This window comes from Ctenopharyngodon idella, chromosome 10, assembly GCF_019924925.1.
Source record: "Ctenopharyngodon idella isolate HZGC_01 chromosome 10, HZGC01, whole genome shotgun sequence".
NCBI classification, from domain to species: Eukaryota; Metazoa; Chordata; class Actinopteri; order Cypriniformes; family Xenocyprididae; genus Ctenopharyngodon; species Ctenopharyngodon idella.
This window is the reverse complement of record NC_067229.1, coordinates 30,930,848-30,949,200: the sequence shown is the minus strand read 5'-3', so window position 1 is coordinate 30,949,200 and position 18,353 is coordinate 30,930,848. Positions and strand designations below refer to the sequence as shown.

Genomic DNA, 18,353 nt, shown 5'->3' with positions numbered 1-18,353 from the left:
GTCAGCACATCTATCCGTATAAGCAGGGGACCAATGGCTGCAGAGGAAGTGGTCCTTCTGTCACAGAAACAGTTGGCACAGAAGCAACATATTACAGCATTATCCAACCCCCTCCTGGTCCCTTGCCGTCATCTCCTCTCTCCCCTTCAACTCCCTCCTTTGCCTCTATCGCTCGCTCTGTATCATTTTCCTGCAAGCTCTTTCAGCCATCAATGAAATCGCAACCAACCCTGCTGTGGACCGACTCTTGCAGCTGGCCGAGCAAACCAGCAGTGCAGCAGAACATCTGCCATATCCTGCATGCACACAGATATCCCTCCTTATTCTCCATTCATACCCGTCATTCTTTGCAATACGCCTTGTATTTTTTCCTCCAGAGATCTCTCTGTACCCCGCTCTGCTTTCTCTTTTTCCTCAGGATTTAATCCTACTAGCTGTTTTCCCCTCTCTTCTCCTCTATCCCCACTGACTCCTCCCTCCGTTGCTCTCATACTCCCTCACTCACGAACGAACACACTTGAACACAAGCACACATACATACGCACACACACACACCCTCCTCCCCCATCGCTGCAGTGTCTCTTAACTGCCTTGGAGCTAACAAGAGGGGAAATAGCACATCGACAATTATAAGAGGAGGAGAGAGCACGACACAACGAAAGAGTGTCAGTGAATGAGTGCATGTGTGAGAGGAGATTCAGACGGATCTGAGGATGTTGGCGATTCAGGAGTAAAGGGACGGACCGCGCGCTCCCTCTGCCTCCCAAGCGAATGTTTGTCTGCAGTGTTGCTGGTGAATGGACTGCAAGCAGTGAAACGGTGAGGAAATCTTTTCTTTTTTTAGTCTTCTTTCCATACACCCTTATTCCTGTTGTTACACCAAGGCTAGCTTCCCTAGTAGTGTCCTTGGGTTTGTTTTTGGCTTGTGAATGTGACCGTGTTTAGTACCTCAGGCAGGAGAATGTTATTTTCCTCCATCTCTGTGAGGTGATGCTCAGGGATGATGCTAAAGCAGCCCCCCTGAGCCCTGGATTGGTTTATGAGTGTATGTTTGAGGACTAAACATCTTCGGTTTCTTGCCCACGTATCGTACCTAGTGATTCAGCTTGTGCAATGTTAAATGGTCACATATTATTGAACCTCAAATGGAGCAGTGCACTAGGTGTAGTGTGTTCATGCCACGCTCTGCTGGCTGGTGAATATGGAAGAAGCTGAATAAGGTGCACACCCCGTGGAGAGACAGGGCTGCTGTTTCTTCTCCTGGCGGTGTACCTAAAGCCCCGTGTCGATATTCTCCTTTCGGCCATACTACTGCTGATCTTTGACTCCCACTACTCCACATTAACCAACGATGCATTTACTCCCCATTGATCGCCGTCAGTGTGTTGGCCCGAGTGTTTGCGTGAGCCAGCGACGGGTTTGCGATTCCCCCGTAGGCAGGCCCCCTTCCCTTCCCCAGTGTCATTTAAAGCATTTTTGCTCTATCTAAAATTCCTGGGATTGTTATTAGGGCAGCGGAGGGCGGTGTAGCCTAGTGACAGGGTTGTGCGTGCATGTGTGCGAGGGAACCTGCACAGGGAGGGGTTAGGTGGCTGGGGTGGGGGTATAATGGTGGAGAGATAGTAGGGGAAGAGGGGCGGAGGATGATGCAGTACAAAAAATGAAAGGAGAAAGAAAGTTAAAATATATCCTAAGAGGGCTTTGCAAGAACCCGCCACAAGCAAAGGAACGGATGTACGGGGTGGCCCACGGACCCATTACAAATGAAATCTCATTAAAGTCTCGATTGTTTCTCCTAAATAGCAATGAGATTAAAGGGAAAGCAAATTGCCTCTCTTGTGTAAAGAGAGCTTGCTTCTCTTGAGTAAAAGACTCTGGTAATTTTGCACTTGCATGTATAGAGTTTCTCAGCATTGTCTCAGACTGTGCTCCGATTTGCCTAGATGCTAAAGTCAGAAGTTTTAATATAAACTCAATAATTTCTCATAGCATTCCTCTTATACCGAATAATTTGAGCTATGATATCCACATTGATATCATTGTTTTTACACTTACTCTGTTAACAATAGTCACATTTGTGTCTATACTCTTAAAAACAGAAGGTTCCAAAAGGGGGTTTTCAAAGCGATACCATAGAATAACAAATTTTTAACCAACAGTGCTTAAAAGAACCTTTTTTTTTTTCTAGTATTAGAACATTTTAATAATCTAAAGAACCTTTTTTACACTCTAAAGAATCTTTTGTGCAATGGAAAGGTTCATGGAACCACGGATGCCAATAAATAACCTTTATTTTTAAGAGTGCATTTTTGTTTCTCTGAAGAAATTTTGGGAGAGACATCTCAGACAAAATCCTTAAATGAAATGTAGCTGAGAACTCCTGAGCTATAACAGAGCAACCGTTGAGCAGTATAATTTTCCTCTGGGGAGGTTTGGCAAGGCCAGCGAACAGTTATGCTAGCTAAGTTCACTTCATTACAGCATAATAGCACTGGTGTTGCTCATAGAGTGCTAATATAGTAAAGATGCTTTGTTACTCAAAAAGACAGGAAAACAAAGATTATGCAAAGATGAGCAGATACAGCCAGTGCTTCCCGCCACCCCCCACAACCCACAAACTGACCAAACTGCAGGATGGTTGTGCAAGATCAGCTAAGTACCAGTTAATATTTGTGCATCCTGTGCTGTCGTCTGATGTGATGGCCGTTATGGGAGGCGTACCCTCATTTTATTATTGCTCCTCATTTGCTTATAAGAATGTGAGGATAATCATGGATGTCAAAACACAGGCATCAATGTCAGTGATATTCAAACACTATAGACGTCAACAACAAAATGATCACAATGAAAGCTCAGACTCAAATGATGGTTAAAAATAAACTTCACAGCTTAACACGCTACACTTTGAAAACCAGGTAGCTCATTTAACTGTGAGCCGAAATTGTGCCGTAAACAAAACCATCTAAAGCACTGAACGTCGGATTGTTATGCATTTGGGTCATGTTTTAAAAATACCTGAGCTTGCCGCTTTGATAGCAGAGCACGCATGCACACGGATTTCATTTTAATTTATATTTTACAAAAGAAAGTCATTACATTTATTATTCAACAAGCTTCTGTCACTGAAGTGTTCACTGGAGTGTTTAATTTGTGGGGTCATACTACATGAGTATGATGGAGACTAAATAATTCTGTCCATGTTATATGCCTTAAAAGAAAAAAATTGTATGCAAGAAAATAATCGGGAGAAATTGTAGTCCACATTGACAGGAACATTCTTGAAAGTGAAATGCCAAAATATACACATGCTACTTTCAGAGCGAATGCTTGAATGATCATAATAACCAGTTTTTGGCTCTACAGAAGTGGTTTGGCAAAACACCTCGCTGCTGACCTTACATGCTCTGATAGCCAGCTGTTCATTAATGCTCAGAACAAATCACACATCTGCCATTGAGGATACAGTTTCTAAAGGGTACTGCTTATTAAAACAGTAATTAGTTTTATTTATCATTCCTGACGTATTGTTTATGATTCCTGACTGTTTTGCAGTAAAATGTGTGACATTTTTAAAGGTTTGTGGATTAGTCAGATCATTAATAGTGCTAAAAGCGAATGGTGATTATTTAATAGCTCAAATGTGCAACATGTTAAATCTACACTCAGGAAGTCTGTCAGTCCTGTGACTCCATCACAATGCTGTCTTTATAAATTTATCATCATTATGTACTTAAAGCTGATGTGTGTAATTTGTTAAAATGTCTTTTATCCCAGTTTAATGTGCAGAGTGTAGGTTGACTTAACAGAAAATTGTTAACACATGTGGCACTTTCAGCATTTCACTGTTTGAGCGTTTTGACATAGCAACACTGGCTCAACCAATGGTGTCAGTTTGGGGCGGGGCTATCTGTTTGTCTAACCAATGGAAGACAGACGGAGTGTTTGGAAACTGATTTGAAAAAAAGTCAATATCTGGTGCCACTAATGGCATAAATATTGGCTTTTTTGCACGAATTAATTTTTTTTTTTTTTTTTCATAACTTTAAACTTTATGGTCATTATTTACTCACCCTTATGTTGTTCTAAAATATGATTATTTCTTCTTTAAAAACAAAAGATGAAATTCTGAAGACTGTTCTGGTTGCTCTTTAACATGCACTTACAATGAGTGGAGACTGAATCATTCAGGTTTTGTGAACTGGATCTTTTGATTCATAAAAAGATCTGACTCAACATTCATTCATGAATCAGACATCAGTACTAGTAAAGACTTCAAATAACTTGAAATATAGTGCACTGCTCAAATGATATGGACCATTTTAAATGAACTTTTATGGTGATTTTGCATCCTTTTTGAGGTTTTAGTCCCCATTCATTGTAATTTCAAGAGGAAAAAAGTGACCAGTACATCAAATGTTTCCTTTTGTGTTCCATGGAATAAACTATAAAAGGTTCTGATTAATCATTGCAATCCCACCTATGACAAATAATAATCCCTCGTTTCAGCTGGAGTTTCCCTTTAAGTGATATCATATTTAAAAAATGCAGCGTGCATATTGTGCAAGACTTGTCTTCTGACATAGATTGGCTAGAATTGGAGTAGCTACTCGGTGAAGTGGACTGAAAGGGCTTTTCTCAGTGAGAGCATGGAAAATCCAACACTCTGACAAGTTTAGGGTCAGGAGGTGACCAGGCCCTTATTTTACGGAAACACATGTGAGAGAGGCCCTTTGTTGAATTGAAACAAGTCATTAGCTATAATCAAGTGGTCTGCTTATAAGAAGCACTGTGGGATTCTATATGATATAGGTCACATCCAAGTCTTAAGTTGGTTCTGTTAAGGTTTAAAAATTGCTAGAAGAGTGTTAGAAGATTCAAAGTAAAACCAGGAGCTTATGCTCATACGGTCTGAGAGAAAAGTTGCTATTGAATGTTGCCCAAATTGTTGCCATAAGTGGAAGAGGCTTGACTTCATTTTACTAAAACAGGCCTTGCCAATGCCATTCCCATTTGAACAAGGATATATTCTTAGTGATCATACACGATAAACATCATACTTGTAGGCTAAGGTGTTTACATGTTGTTGCTAGATGATTTCCAGAGTGTTCTGATTGGTTATTTATGTTACAAGTCAAAAGACATAAGTAGAATATATAAACTTTATGTTTTAAATGAAGCCACCCTCCCATTCACGCTAAGTTTAGATCTGTATCACCTTTACATGTTTGGTTGTTGCACCTTTATCCATGTTCATTTACAAAGCAAAGTGATTTGGCATAAAAGCACAGTTGTCATGACATCAGCAGGATGAAATGGATCCGACAGTTAATTCTGTAGTCAAGATCACATTTCTCCTGATGAGTCAACTCAGTATTGGCTTTTGTGTACAGTCGTTATCAGCAGTTTGTTCCACAGTGCAGTTTTGCATATCACAAAGAAAAGGTTTCATAATACTGTGTTAAATGTGCAGGAGGAAGTAGGTTCGAGAACTGAAATGACATGTTCTATTTTGGCTTTTGGAAACAATGTTATCTTGGACTTGATCTGCAGTAGATAGAATATATTCTGTTTATATAAGAATATTTACACGAACTAACAATGACAAATGCTTCCAAAGCATTTATTAGCCTTAGTTAATGTTAATTTCAACATTTACTAATACATTATTAAAGTCAAGAGTTGTGTCTGTTAATATAATGTACCTGAGCTAACATGATCTAACAGTGAACAGTTGTATATTTTATAGTTATGTGTGACCCTGGACCACAAAACCAGTCATAAGTCGCACGGGTATATTTGTAGAAATAGCCAACAATACATTGTATGGGTCAAAATTATCGATTTTTCTTTTATGCCAAAAATCATTAGGATATTAAGTAAAGATCATGTTCCATGAAGATATTTTGTAAATTTTCTATCGTAAATATATCAAAAATTTATTTTTGTGGGTGGATATGCGTTGCTAAGGACTTGTATTCCTTTTAAAGGCGATTTTCTCAATATTTTGATTTTTTTGCACCCTCAGATTCCAGATATTCAGACAGTTATATCTCGGCCAAATATTGTCCAAATATATCATAACAAATCAATGGAAAGCTTAAGTATTCAGCTTTATATGATGTATAAATCTCGATTTCAAAAAATTTACCCTTATGACTGGTTTTGTGGTCCAGGGTCACACATATATATTTTTATACTCACTTGTTTTAAATTTTTTGGAATTTCAAACAGTGTGTGAGAGCACTGCGACATGCTATATTTCATCTTTTGTTATTAAAGAATTATTTTATTAACTATTACATGTTTTAAGACTAAGTTTTATGTCCTCGTTAAGTGAAAAAACTGCATGGAATGTTTGTACTTTTATTGAAATGCATTTGTCACACAATTTAAGTTAACTGAAAAAAACAATGTAATTAAAAATGATAGTTTAAATTAAATTTTGAATTAAACTAAAAAATATTTTTATTATTAGCCTATTATTTTAGAGCAGGTTAAATGAAAAAATTGGATTATGTAAATATTCATACTTTTTACAGAAGAATTTTTATTCCACTAGTATCACGAAATTAAACTGCAAAAATAATGTTCATTTCAAACAGGTTTCCTGAACACTCCCCCTTCTGCCACTGGTTGGACAAATAGATAGTCCCGCCCCCAAATTCACTTCATTGGTTGAGCCAGTGTTGCTATGTTGGGCTGGTCGGAATAGAGAAACAGAGCCAGTTTTAACACTTTTCAGGGAAATCAACGGTTTACTTACAGTCATCTTTACATATTAAACTGGAGTAGGTGAAAGTATTTAAACAACTACTAAAATTACCAGAAAAATAGAAACATATTTGCAAATGTTACATCATGTTTTGAAACTAAAGGTGTAAACATGTTGGATGAGCCATTGGTCAAGCGGCTGTATGCAACGTCTGGCTCCATCACTCGGAAATGGCACTTGGCAGGAAGAGGAGGCACGTACTCTTATCTAGGTCAGCAGGTATGGGGAGAGGGACTCAAGAGGTGTTTGCATTTTTTTGTGCACACACGCCACCAAGGGAAGTGGTTTTATGAGCTTTAAAAATACCTAGAATAAACAATGGTTTAGCAATACCAGAAAAAAAAAAACCAATACCTGAAAAGAAAAAAAAAAATCACATAATAATGTAATGCATCATAATGACATGTTCAATTATGAAATCCAGCATATCAACTGCTTATTCGCAATTTATTTAGATGAATTTATACGTGTGCGGTCATTTAATCACATTTTCTGCTTGCGTGAACCACATCCAACTTTAATAATGACATAAAGCAGATTTTAATGTATCATTCAGAGTTTGATGAACTGAGAGGTATTTTCATACAGATTATACAGTTAGGGATTATGCCATTTGTAGGAATGGATTGAGAAACCCTGATCTAAAGTATTGCCATCACACCTGATAGGAAAGAAATCACAAAAATCACAAATCTCTTGAAAATATTAAATATTTTACTTAAGTCTCCTGCTTCCTAATATCCCCCCCCCCCCCCATATATATATATATATATATATTACATATATTTTTTTTACATTAATTATTTTTGTAATGTTATATACACTGTATACCACCATAGTCTTACTGTATGTAAACAGTTTGCATCTCATTTGCATCATTTTTTATTTCTAAGAAAATTAAGGAGACTCATCTGAGGCAAAGCTGATGCTTGAAATGAATCATTACTCCATTAAGCCTGCCGAACTATGAAAGAGCACCTCTGAGCGATGCAATTTTCATCCTACAGTATTTGTGTGTGTGTGACCGAGCGTAGATGAGCTAAGAGGGTCCTCTTTTCTGTTCTCATTACGCACAGAGCATCATTGTATTCGTCTGCATGGCCATAACAGCGGTCATATGACTGAGGGGTAGGTGGAGGGGTGCCACCACCCCATGAGCTCTCCTTCAGTCATATGACCACTGTTATGGCCATGCAGATGAATACAAAGATGCTCCACAGGATGCATAGGGTTTGAGTCAGTCTAACCGTGCTAATGTTGTCATATAAATAGGCTGCTACCTGAACTATTAAAGCTAGATGATAGTCAAACTGCTGTGCTAGCATACTGCTACAGTTGCGTTTTGTACATAGGGGAATATTCCAGGTTCAATGCGAGTTAAAGACCGCATGTAATTGTTTAATGTGTGTCTTATTTCCTGTGTTGAGTTGACATATGCTTCTATTGAAACAGGAAGTTGTGGTGGGACATGTTAAACAACTCGTCTACCTATGCTTTAGCAATGTCACAGTGAAACGTGACTTGCTGCTTGCTATTCAGTTGCATGTGGTACTGAGGGAGGGACATTAACATTCTAGAAAGCATTTGATTAGATAAAAATCTGTGTAGTGCAAGAGGAGTCATCAATATTTTTCTCCGGTTTCCGGAGTCGACATGAATTAGAAAATTCACCCTATTTTCTAAATGCATGTTAGATCTTATTGTGAAAGATTCATCCATGCATGCGTTTTTATTTTTTAATTTTTTTATTTGTTTTGACGTAATTTTAAATCAATATGTCATAAATGGTGAAAATCTTCTGGTGAAACCTCAGACTTCTCTCTGGTGACGTACGCCGGCCTTCTCCATTCATTTGGTCCACTTAAACCCCGCCCCTTTCTTATAATCGACAGCAAGCTTGCATTCGGATCTGCCTCTATCCAATCAACAACCGGATAAAACCATCTGTTTCACTTGGATGTACATCATAATACAGGAGAAAAGAACTGTTGCTGCCATTACATCGTGACTTAATTTCAGTAATCTTGTGTACATTTTACTGTCATTGTATCATATGATTGATTGATTGATTGATTGATTGATTATTAAAATAATTTATTGTCAAAATTATTGTAATCAACATTATGCAACAACTGTCGATATAGCCAGTATTGCACATTTCTTCAAAGTCAGGTACATTCATGTCTGACAACCTTTCATAAGCGTCATTCTGGCCAGTTTTGTGCCGATACTCCCCCTCATGGTCTGTGTTTACAGTGAATAGTGAAATCACACCCCAGCTAAGTGCAGCAGCTAGGGCTAGCGCAGAGATAAACCAACCCCTCCCTTCAGAAATCTGCTGTGCCTCAAAACGGCTCATATCTTATCAAAGCCTGAATTTGAACATTACACACAACCAAAGCAGTCCTAGAAAACCGATTAGCAACATGTCGCTTTTGAGCTTGATCAGACCTCTTTTGTATTCCTCTATTTGACAGCAGCTGAGGTTAAAAGGTTGTGGACAAACGCAGACTGTTAGGCTTGGAACTTAAAGTCCAACTGATAGTTGGTACACCATTTCCCCCTCTTCAGTGGTTTCCCTTATATAGACGGTTCCCATTAGCAGCTATGCAAAAACATTCACAGTACACAGACATGCATTGTCAGGGCAAGAAGCACATGTGACTGAAAACAACACTTTTAATAGGGGCCAGAACATGCCCCTGCCTCTCATGGGACTCTTTATGACAAAAACAGATCGGCTATACAGTCGCCCACCATCAACGCCATCCCCAGCCAAATCAAAAGTCCTCTGTTTTGGGGCCGCTATTGACTGAAACACTGCCACTCATTGTTTCTCCTGATGTTTGCACTGTGGTACAACAAAGCTGTGTCCTTTGAGCAAGACATCTTGGGTCAGTTTTGGGCCATGAGTGTACAAAGCTTTGGACAAATGTGATTGTTTGAAGCTCATCATGTGACGCCCCCACACTTATTTCCAATGCATACGATCCCTTCATCCAGATGCGATGAAACGCATATGCCTGGAACACTCTGAACTTCATAAACATGTTAAATATTCTACTTTCCGCAACGCTTCACTCCTTTTTGTATTTACCATAGTGCGCATAAAAACCTTTTTAAAGACCTTGGCCAAAGGCCAAAATTAACATTCACAGATTGCCAAAAGAGAGAAAAAAATGCTTTTGGCAAATAAATAAACGTTGCAAGTTAGCTGCATGGCAACTATCTTGCAAATTATGCTGCGAGTGCAACCAGTCTCATGAGAAAACATAACTATTTTACAAGGTGGCGATTTCGTACAATGTGATTTGTACATAAACATGATTTTTTAGAAAGAAAAAAAAAAACATAAGCATGAAGTTCCACCTCTAAACCTAATTCTCAGTTTTTCAAAACATACAAATGAGATTGTAAGAAATTATATACGAATTAGCCACCAATTAGCCAAAGCAGTATGAAAGTGGCAAGTGACACAATGAATGAAATGCATTGTTTGTCACAAACATAAATGAAAAAACTGCTAAATTATTCCATTGTCATACGCCCAAAATGTATTATTTAATAAAAGTGTGGTGAAAGTGCTTACGCCCCACTGAGGGTTAGGTTTAGGGGTGGACCTTTATGCTTAAATTTTTTTTCCCCCTAAAAATTTACGTTTCCACACGAATCACAATGTATAAATTCATACAACTAAAAATAAAATAAAGCCACCTCGTAAAATAGTAACATTTTCTCATGAGATCTGGTTGCACCCACAGTATAATATACCAGCTAGATACCATGGAGCTAACTTGCAAGTAACTTTTATTTGAGGCTGAACTGTTCTTGTTTTGTGGCCCCTAGACTTTCCAAAGTTGAGCTTTGCTTATAGACATATATCTAATTGAGCCTGCAGTGAAGCTCAGTGGTTTATTGAGATACTGTGACTTCAGGCAGAGATAAGAGGAAAAACTCTGACCTTGACTGATTTAGTAATTAGTCATAATACAGAACGACTTCATCCTGATAACCCGTCGCTGTGTCTCCTAATTCGTTCTCATAAAGCTTTGTCTCACTTCTTCACCTCACGCTCTTTGCCAATCTTCACAACCTGTCATAATGAAAATCTTCTAAGCGCTATTACTTACAGAAAAGGGCCTCTATCTCTTTGTCTCCTTTATCCAGTACTCGGGCTGGACGTGATTCTAAGCACTTGTCCCTTGGTAGGCCTAGTATCTTGTCAAAGCAGAAAGAAAGGAAATTAAGCAGAATCTGTGATAGAAAGTGCTCAAAAGATAGGTTGTACTGGTAACCCACCAGGCATGACCTTAAAGGAATAGTTTACTCACAAATCATAATTCTGTTATCATTTACTCACCCTCATGTCATTCCAAACCTGTAAATTTTTGTTGTTGTTGTTCTTCATAGAGCACACAAGGAGAAATTTAGCAGAGTGTTCACGCTGCTCTTTTCCAAACAATGAAAATGAATGGGGATCAAAGACTGTCATGTAAAAAAAATGATAAAAAGCATGATAAAAGTCATTATTCATTGATAATCTTGTCTGTTGCAGCTCTAAAATCTCATTAATGTTCACATATATTGGGAGATGTCATTCAAAACGCATTTTTTTTTGTGTGGAGTCCTGTACATGGTTAGGAAATTTGTTCATTTGACTTATTAATTTGTTCCCTCGTTTATTGTGGCCGCAATTTAACTTAAAGTACAAGTACAAGATGGCAATGATTTACCTTAAACGAGGGATCACTTTGATAAGTTGTGGAAATGATTTAAATATAACAAGGGAACAAATTAATAAAACGTGGCCAGAAATTAAGTCGTCGTGGGATCGAATTCTTAATTTATGGCCAGAATATCTAATTATTTCATGACAAAAAATTGTAGATTTGAGACCTGTCAGAGAAAAGTATTTTGAGTACTTCTGACTTAAATTTTTATTTTTTTCCCTCACACAAATCTATTGTATGACAAAAGATTTTAAATATAGCACTTGAGTCATGTGTGCTAGACTGCATTTTTGTCATTTTTGGACATTGACAGCCCCTGGTCAACATTCACTTTTATATGGACAAGAGACACATCCTGCCTAACATTTCCTTTTAGTGAACCATAACATGAGGGTGAGTAAATGATAACAGATATTTCATTTTTGTATGAACTTTTATTCCAAAATATTATAATGATGCTATTTGGGCTACATCGGATGTCTTGCATAATGTAAGGCTTTAAATGCAGCGTGCTGAATATCTCTCAGTCTGCGACCTACATCTATCTTGTTTCTGACGTAGGCAGGTTCCTGTACACCACCAATGAGTCAGAACCCCAGAAAGAGAACGCAGATTCCTGTCTCAGCTGGAACACTGTATGTATGTTAGCCATCGTTTTACCTCGTCCTCGTCCATCTCACTACCATCTAGCGGCAGAGGGGCAATCCTGTCACAGTGATATCCTGAGTGGTATTTCTCATCGTAAATGAGCGGGGTTTGTCATTTGAGGTTTTGTGATGAAATGAAAATCTTCCCCTGTTGGAAATCTATGTCTCAAATCTCAGAAAACATTCTCAGAAAAACCCAATGACTGTTGCGTCTCACTTCCATCTGATGTTGTTTCAGTTTTTGTCATCTCTGTTTTGCAAAATCTACCAGGTTGGTTTATCCTTTTTCGGTCATTGGTAGCTCTAGTATGGCTAAGTTTCAGAGGCAATCAAACCATTATTAGAATATGGGAAGCTGACGTCAAAGTCACTATAGTAGAGCTACCTGACTAAACGAGACTGACACGATTTAAATCATTCATAAATTTATTTAACAGTCGCATTTAGGAAAGTATAAATTCATGTTACATTAGTTTAGACAGTTTCTGGTTTAATTGAACAGCATTTACTTTTTATCAACAGGCAACCAAGATTATAATTTTGTAGGTGTATACTATTTTTTTTAAACAATGTTAAATCAAAGTCTCATCAAGTTTCAATTAAAAACTAATTGTTAATTAGTCATTGGATTGTATCTTTCAGTAAAAACACCATGTGTATTGATGGTAAAAGGTATCGAGGAACAGCTTTAATTAAAATTAGATGACGTCACTTCAGGTTGATTAGCAAACCAAGTTTCAAGCATTATAAAGGGTAATCACAGCAACGTGCCTCTTTTCACGTGAGTCTTACTTGCTCCCTTGGTCAATATGTCAGTGGTATCAGACTCCAGAATAGCAATTAGGTCAGTTGTGTCTGAATGTGTGTAACAGTGTTAATCAGTCAGTGCTAACCACATGCTAAAGTGACAGAGTTCCACAATTGCATTAGTGGCTTGAAAACAATTTGACCTGCCTTGTTCTTTATTTTATTTTATTGATTTTATTTTATTTTTTATGAATTAATCATTAAAGAGAGCAGTCCTTCTATTGTTTCATGGCTCTGGCACTAGCGCAGTGTTGAATGTGTTGCATCAGAATCATTAGCTGTAATTGTTGTTACAACTGTGGCAATCTTTAAAAGCTGACAAGTCATGCTGGGTGTGTGTGCTGCTTCTGGGGCGTTAGCGCTCTTCAGGGGTTTAGTGTACTTTCTGTACTGAAATTTCATATTGTGACATCCATTTTTTCATAATGAGCCATCCCTGACATTGACATTACTGTTTGCTCTGCCACTATGCAAAACCTAAATTTTAATCACAATATTACTTAAAGTTTCTTGTATGAGTTAGTGGTCTAGTTGATTTTGCTACATTAAGGAGAATTTCCACTAAGTCTCAACTAAGTAGGATAGCAGTATGCTAAATAGTAAGACAGTATGCTAATTAATAGCAGCTTGCTTGCAATCTTACCATATTCTATGATATCCCTAGTGGAATGGTAGCTGTTTTCTAGCTGGTCATTAGCTAGTGCAAGTTAGTTGTTAGCTACAGTGCTATTATGTTCCAAAAACCAGGTTGACCACTTTATACTTTCACCATTGTAATAATGTTTAAATCTACTTGATAAGCTAGTTGGTCTGTAACTACACATCATGTGATACATATTGATAAAACCAAGCAGCACAACACACTTGTAGTCAATCAGCAGTAGGGGACGTGTCCACTCATTATGAGGGAGGAGAGAGAGTGAGCAAGAGGGAGATTTGAAGAAAGACTGTAGAAAGAGAGATGGCTGAGAGACATTACAAAGGAGAAAAGCTCAGAGGAATATCACGGGGGAAAATGGTTATGATCAGGCAACAGCTTTAAGATCTTAGATTAATATTAGAAAAAGATTAATATTAGAAAAACTTCCAGTGCTGGAGAGACCTAAGCGGGAAGGCCTGAAAACAGTCACCGAGGTGGCTTTGTTCCTGCTCCACACAGAATAACATTAGTTTTGCTATTTCACATAACAAAGATATGCTGCTGTTGTAATGTTAGCTCTAGTAAAAGGGCAGTTTTAACTGTCATTGTTTGAGTGTCATGGTGTGCTGCTGGCGACTAACAACTAACTCTTGCTTGTATGATCCTTTTGTGGACTGTATGTTGTGGACTTCGTCATCTTCACTTTATTTTTTGTGAAGCATTATTTTGCAAGCTTTAGCTATGATAAAGAGACATCCACCCTTACATTGTGTGTTTGTGCATTTTGGGGACGGAGCAATTAAGGGATGGGTGTGTTTGTTTGGGTTCAAATCAGATATAAACAGTGTTTCTCAGAAATCGCTTACTGCACCTTTCAGGCTGGAAAGCACTACACAACTTTTAAAATCTGTATAGTTTTTAAAATGATTACTGACAAAAACTGAACATCATACACAAACGATCAAGGATCACACGCTACACGACTTTCAAATTGCTTTGAACACAACAAACTCACACAGAAACAAGAGTTTAATTGTTAAGAGATGCGTGACAAATGAAAACAATATAAGTTCTGATATCAGCTCAAAATATCAAACATGTATACTATTCTCCAACTAGATGGGATCATAGTCTGAGTCTGCGCCCATCATACACTACCTGATTTTCTGCAAAATCTGTCGACCCTGACTACTCAAAATATTTAGGCTGGCTCTTTCATTCTGCATCTAGGTTAGACTTGTCCAAATTGTAAATCAGGGCAAAAATCTGTACAAAACTCATGTAGTGTATTCCAGCCTTTCAAAAGAAAAGCTCTGATTTGGGGATTTAAACACTTGACATCTGGCAACCCCAAGCATGAACGCTCATAAAAGCTTGTTACCAATGAAAGATAATAAAAATATAAATGGTGCTGAAGGGATGGTGTATTTTTGGAGGCCAAAACCTGGAAACTAGTTCATATTTTAGCACTTCCGGTTCCATTTTGCTTGTCTTGAAAAAGGCAGTTGATAAGTCACTAAATGTGACCAAAGAGGCTGTCAGACATTAAATGTCATCAGGTAAACTTATCTACTTACTAGTCCGCTTCCACAGCCTTGTTGCGTTTATAATTATTATAACTATTATAACTCTAACTTTCAGAGTAAATGTTTTTGAACAAAGACTGAAAGAGTTGTTGGAAGCTTAATGTTGATGTCATGCGACCATGGTGTAGTTCGATTATAGCCTATGTTTAGCTTTTAGCGATTGTATTTACACTCCAAAATTCATAAAAGTTGTGTTAATTTGTGAAGATTATCATGATGAACAAAATATGCAAGAATCATAAACATTTGTTGGTCACAGAGATCCAAAAGCCAATGGAAAAATCATAATAGATTTTTGTAGAGGGTGGTGCGAACTTCCAGGTTGGCCTACAAAAATACGTAATCACTGCAGCGCTCTATAACCAGTGGGCCAATATTGCAGATGTTTATGCTTAATTAATTGAGAGAAGCAAATCATGATTGCAATTAAAATACAGCCCTAGTTATGAGTATGTTTGTGGCCTATATGCTCTCCATTTTAATTACATTACTCTATTAGAGAAACAATTTAATTGAAAAAGATTGTATATGTGATTTTTCTATAAAAGCTACTTATCTTCTATCTGCACTCACTTGTAAAGTGGACTGCGCTGGAATTCGCAAGAACAATTAAATGACTGATTTGAGTCATGCGTGTTCCATTAAACTCTCTGACGTCACACGATGCAACTCAGAGTTCTCCGCTGGCCAAATTGAAACCCTGTGTCTTCAATCCAAAGATGAGAAATGAAAAAAAGCAAAAAACTGAACACTACAACAGGAAATTCTCCCTAACGGCACTTAAAAACGATTGCAATAGCGGTTGTAAGGCATTGCAAATTCCCCTCTGATACACATCTCCTGAAACAATGATTGTTCTTGTGACAGATGGTTGAAATCAAGAGGACAAATTAAGGGAAATGGTATCTGATTCTAACATTGTTTGGTGAATTGTATGATTGTTCACTGTTGTCAATGTGATCAAAGGCTGCATCTGTTCTGGTTGGTATGTGGTCTCAGCTGCCCACTGACACAGTAACCCAGGACTCTTCCTGTTGTAGCTCAATAGTCAAAAACTGATGCACGATTTGAGAAGTATAGATTAGCGCGAAGTGGATTAATAGTTTTAGAGTTTATATCAGACATATTAATGCTTTAGCATTTAGTACTTGTATGTTTGACACAACACCTCAGGAATCCTCATCTCTCTCTCATGTGAATTCAGTTTGCATTACTGTGGTTTCCTTTTCTATGATGCTTTATTAATAATACAGAAAGATGAGATGTGCTAAGATTTATGAGCCTATTTCATTGAGCAGGGATACTGTATGGTTTCTGTATAACCGTTCTCGAATTATTCTGCACTGTAATCAGTTAGTGTCAGTAACTGGGGCATGAGTCATTGTGGAGGAAAGACAGCGGTGTGATATATAGACAGCGACCCTCCCTTAATAGTGTGCCAGAATACCAAAGGGACGGAGGGTGGGTGGAGGGGGGAAAGGGACTGACGTCAAGCCGTCCACAACACAGATGGCAGGACTGAACTCTCTGGGTCATTTTACTTTATATATGGGAGGGGAAAAGGTCACAAGTTTGTGGAGGTTTGTTTGAACAAATATTGTATATTTGGTTGGGTGAATTTGTCTAGATTATATTTGACCCCAATTTTTTTTTCTTGTTGGAGTATAAGGATTTTTTTCGTGAAAAGTTTGCATCATAATGTGAAAACAAATCTAATTTTTCATCGTAATGTCTTTCTGTATCTCAGTCAGTAGAGCATGACACTAGCAATGCCAAGATCATGGGTTTGATTCCCAGGGAAAGCAAGAACTGATAAAAATGTGTATTTTGAATGCAATGTAAGTCGCTTTGAATAGAAGCATCTGCCAAATGCATAAATGTAATGCAAAGTAAATAAACAAAATTGATTTATATTGATTAAATTTATATAATTAAACAACAGTAATGAGATTTTTTTCACATCCTTTGTGGACATAAAAATCCTTTGTGGAAAAATTAAAATCAGAATGAATTAAAAATCAGTACAACAATTACATTGTTAGACATGAGTTACTTACACTTGTACCTAACAAATACATGTACTGTAACAGAGTCGACACGTATCACCATTTGCAACTCATTTTACTTCCATAATGTGACATTTCTGAGTGAAACAGTATATTCAATGAGAAAAAAAATGTAGTTTGCTCTGCATAAAACAATGCATAAGTTGATATTTGGCAATTGGTTAACTTTACCAACAGGAATTAAGCTGTTGAACTGAACTCAATTCATAATTGATTAACTTTGCAACATGACATGTTTGACAAGATTTTTGACAAGGCTTCATGCTTTCAGTGCCCTTTATGTTTGTTTTTGTTTGATTGCTAGGTCGCATTTAGCTGCACAAATCTGACATACAGCCGTCAAGATCTTTTGATAGGACTACAATTAGAATTGAATTGAATTAACTTAGCTATTGAACAGAACTGAAACAACATTGAACTAAACTGAGCTGGGCAATGACACTATTATCTTTCCAAATAGCTGCTTAAAACTGAAATTTAATTTGTTTTATAATTTGTGAATTTTACAAAATGAATGTTTTTTTTCCCCCTGTTCATTAATGTGAAGCTACTTTAAAACAATCTGTATTGTATGAAGGGCTATATAAAGAGATGTGACTTGACTTGAATATAAAGTTAAATTGAGCAAAAACATAAAAATCCCAAAAAGGTTCTTTCAAATCTGTGCATCATAAAATAACCATAGTATGCTTCACTTAATTTGACACAGGTTTCCTGCTCTGTGAAATGTATGTGATATTTGTCAGACATATATGAGTTGGGCCAAGATTGTATCCCAGAGAGTTACAACTGGCAGGCAGCCTTACATAACACAAGCATTCATCAATAAGACAGAGATGCCATTGCGTGTTATATAACAATCTATTTTTATTGCACAAAGCTGGGTTTGTTCTGGGGAAAGAGAGTAGTCAGTAGTGGCCAGGGTCACATGGATGACCAACTCAATAAAAAATATGACCTCAGTGTTCCTCAAAATGCATTCATCTGACAGGTACACAGACATTCATTTGTTTCAGACTCTCCTTTTTACAAACTTTTTCAGTGTCTCCAGAGGAACAGTCAGTATCAACAAAGTCTGTCTGTGCTAGCCAAGTTTGTCCCCCCG

General features: G+C 37.5%; 1 protein-coding gene and 1 long non-coding RNA gene across 2 annotated transcripts in view; one reads left to right on the top strand and one right to left on the bottom strand.

Annotated features, from left to right (window-relative positions):
* The window catches only part of LOC127520703 (uncharacterized), a 269,016-nt gene that overhangs the window by 117,403 nt on the left and 133,260 nt on the right, over positions 1-18,353 (bottom strand). The gene's annotated exons all lie outside the window — the stretch shown is intronic.
* Positions 513-18,353, top strand: part of gnaz (guanine nucleotide binding protein (G protein), alpha z polypeptide) — a 46,098-nt gene continuing 28,257 nt past the window's right edge. The window contains exon 1 of the mRNA XM_051909129.1: positions 513-819. The gene's annotated coding sequence lies outside the window, so the exon portion shown is untranslated. The remainder of the gene's footprint in view (positions 820-18,353) is intronic.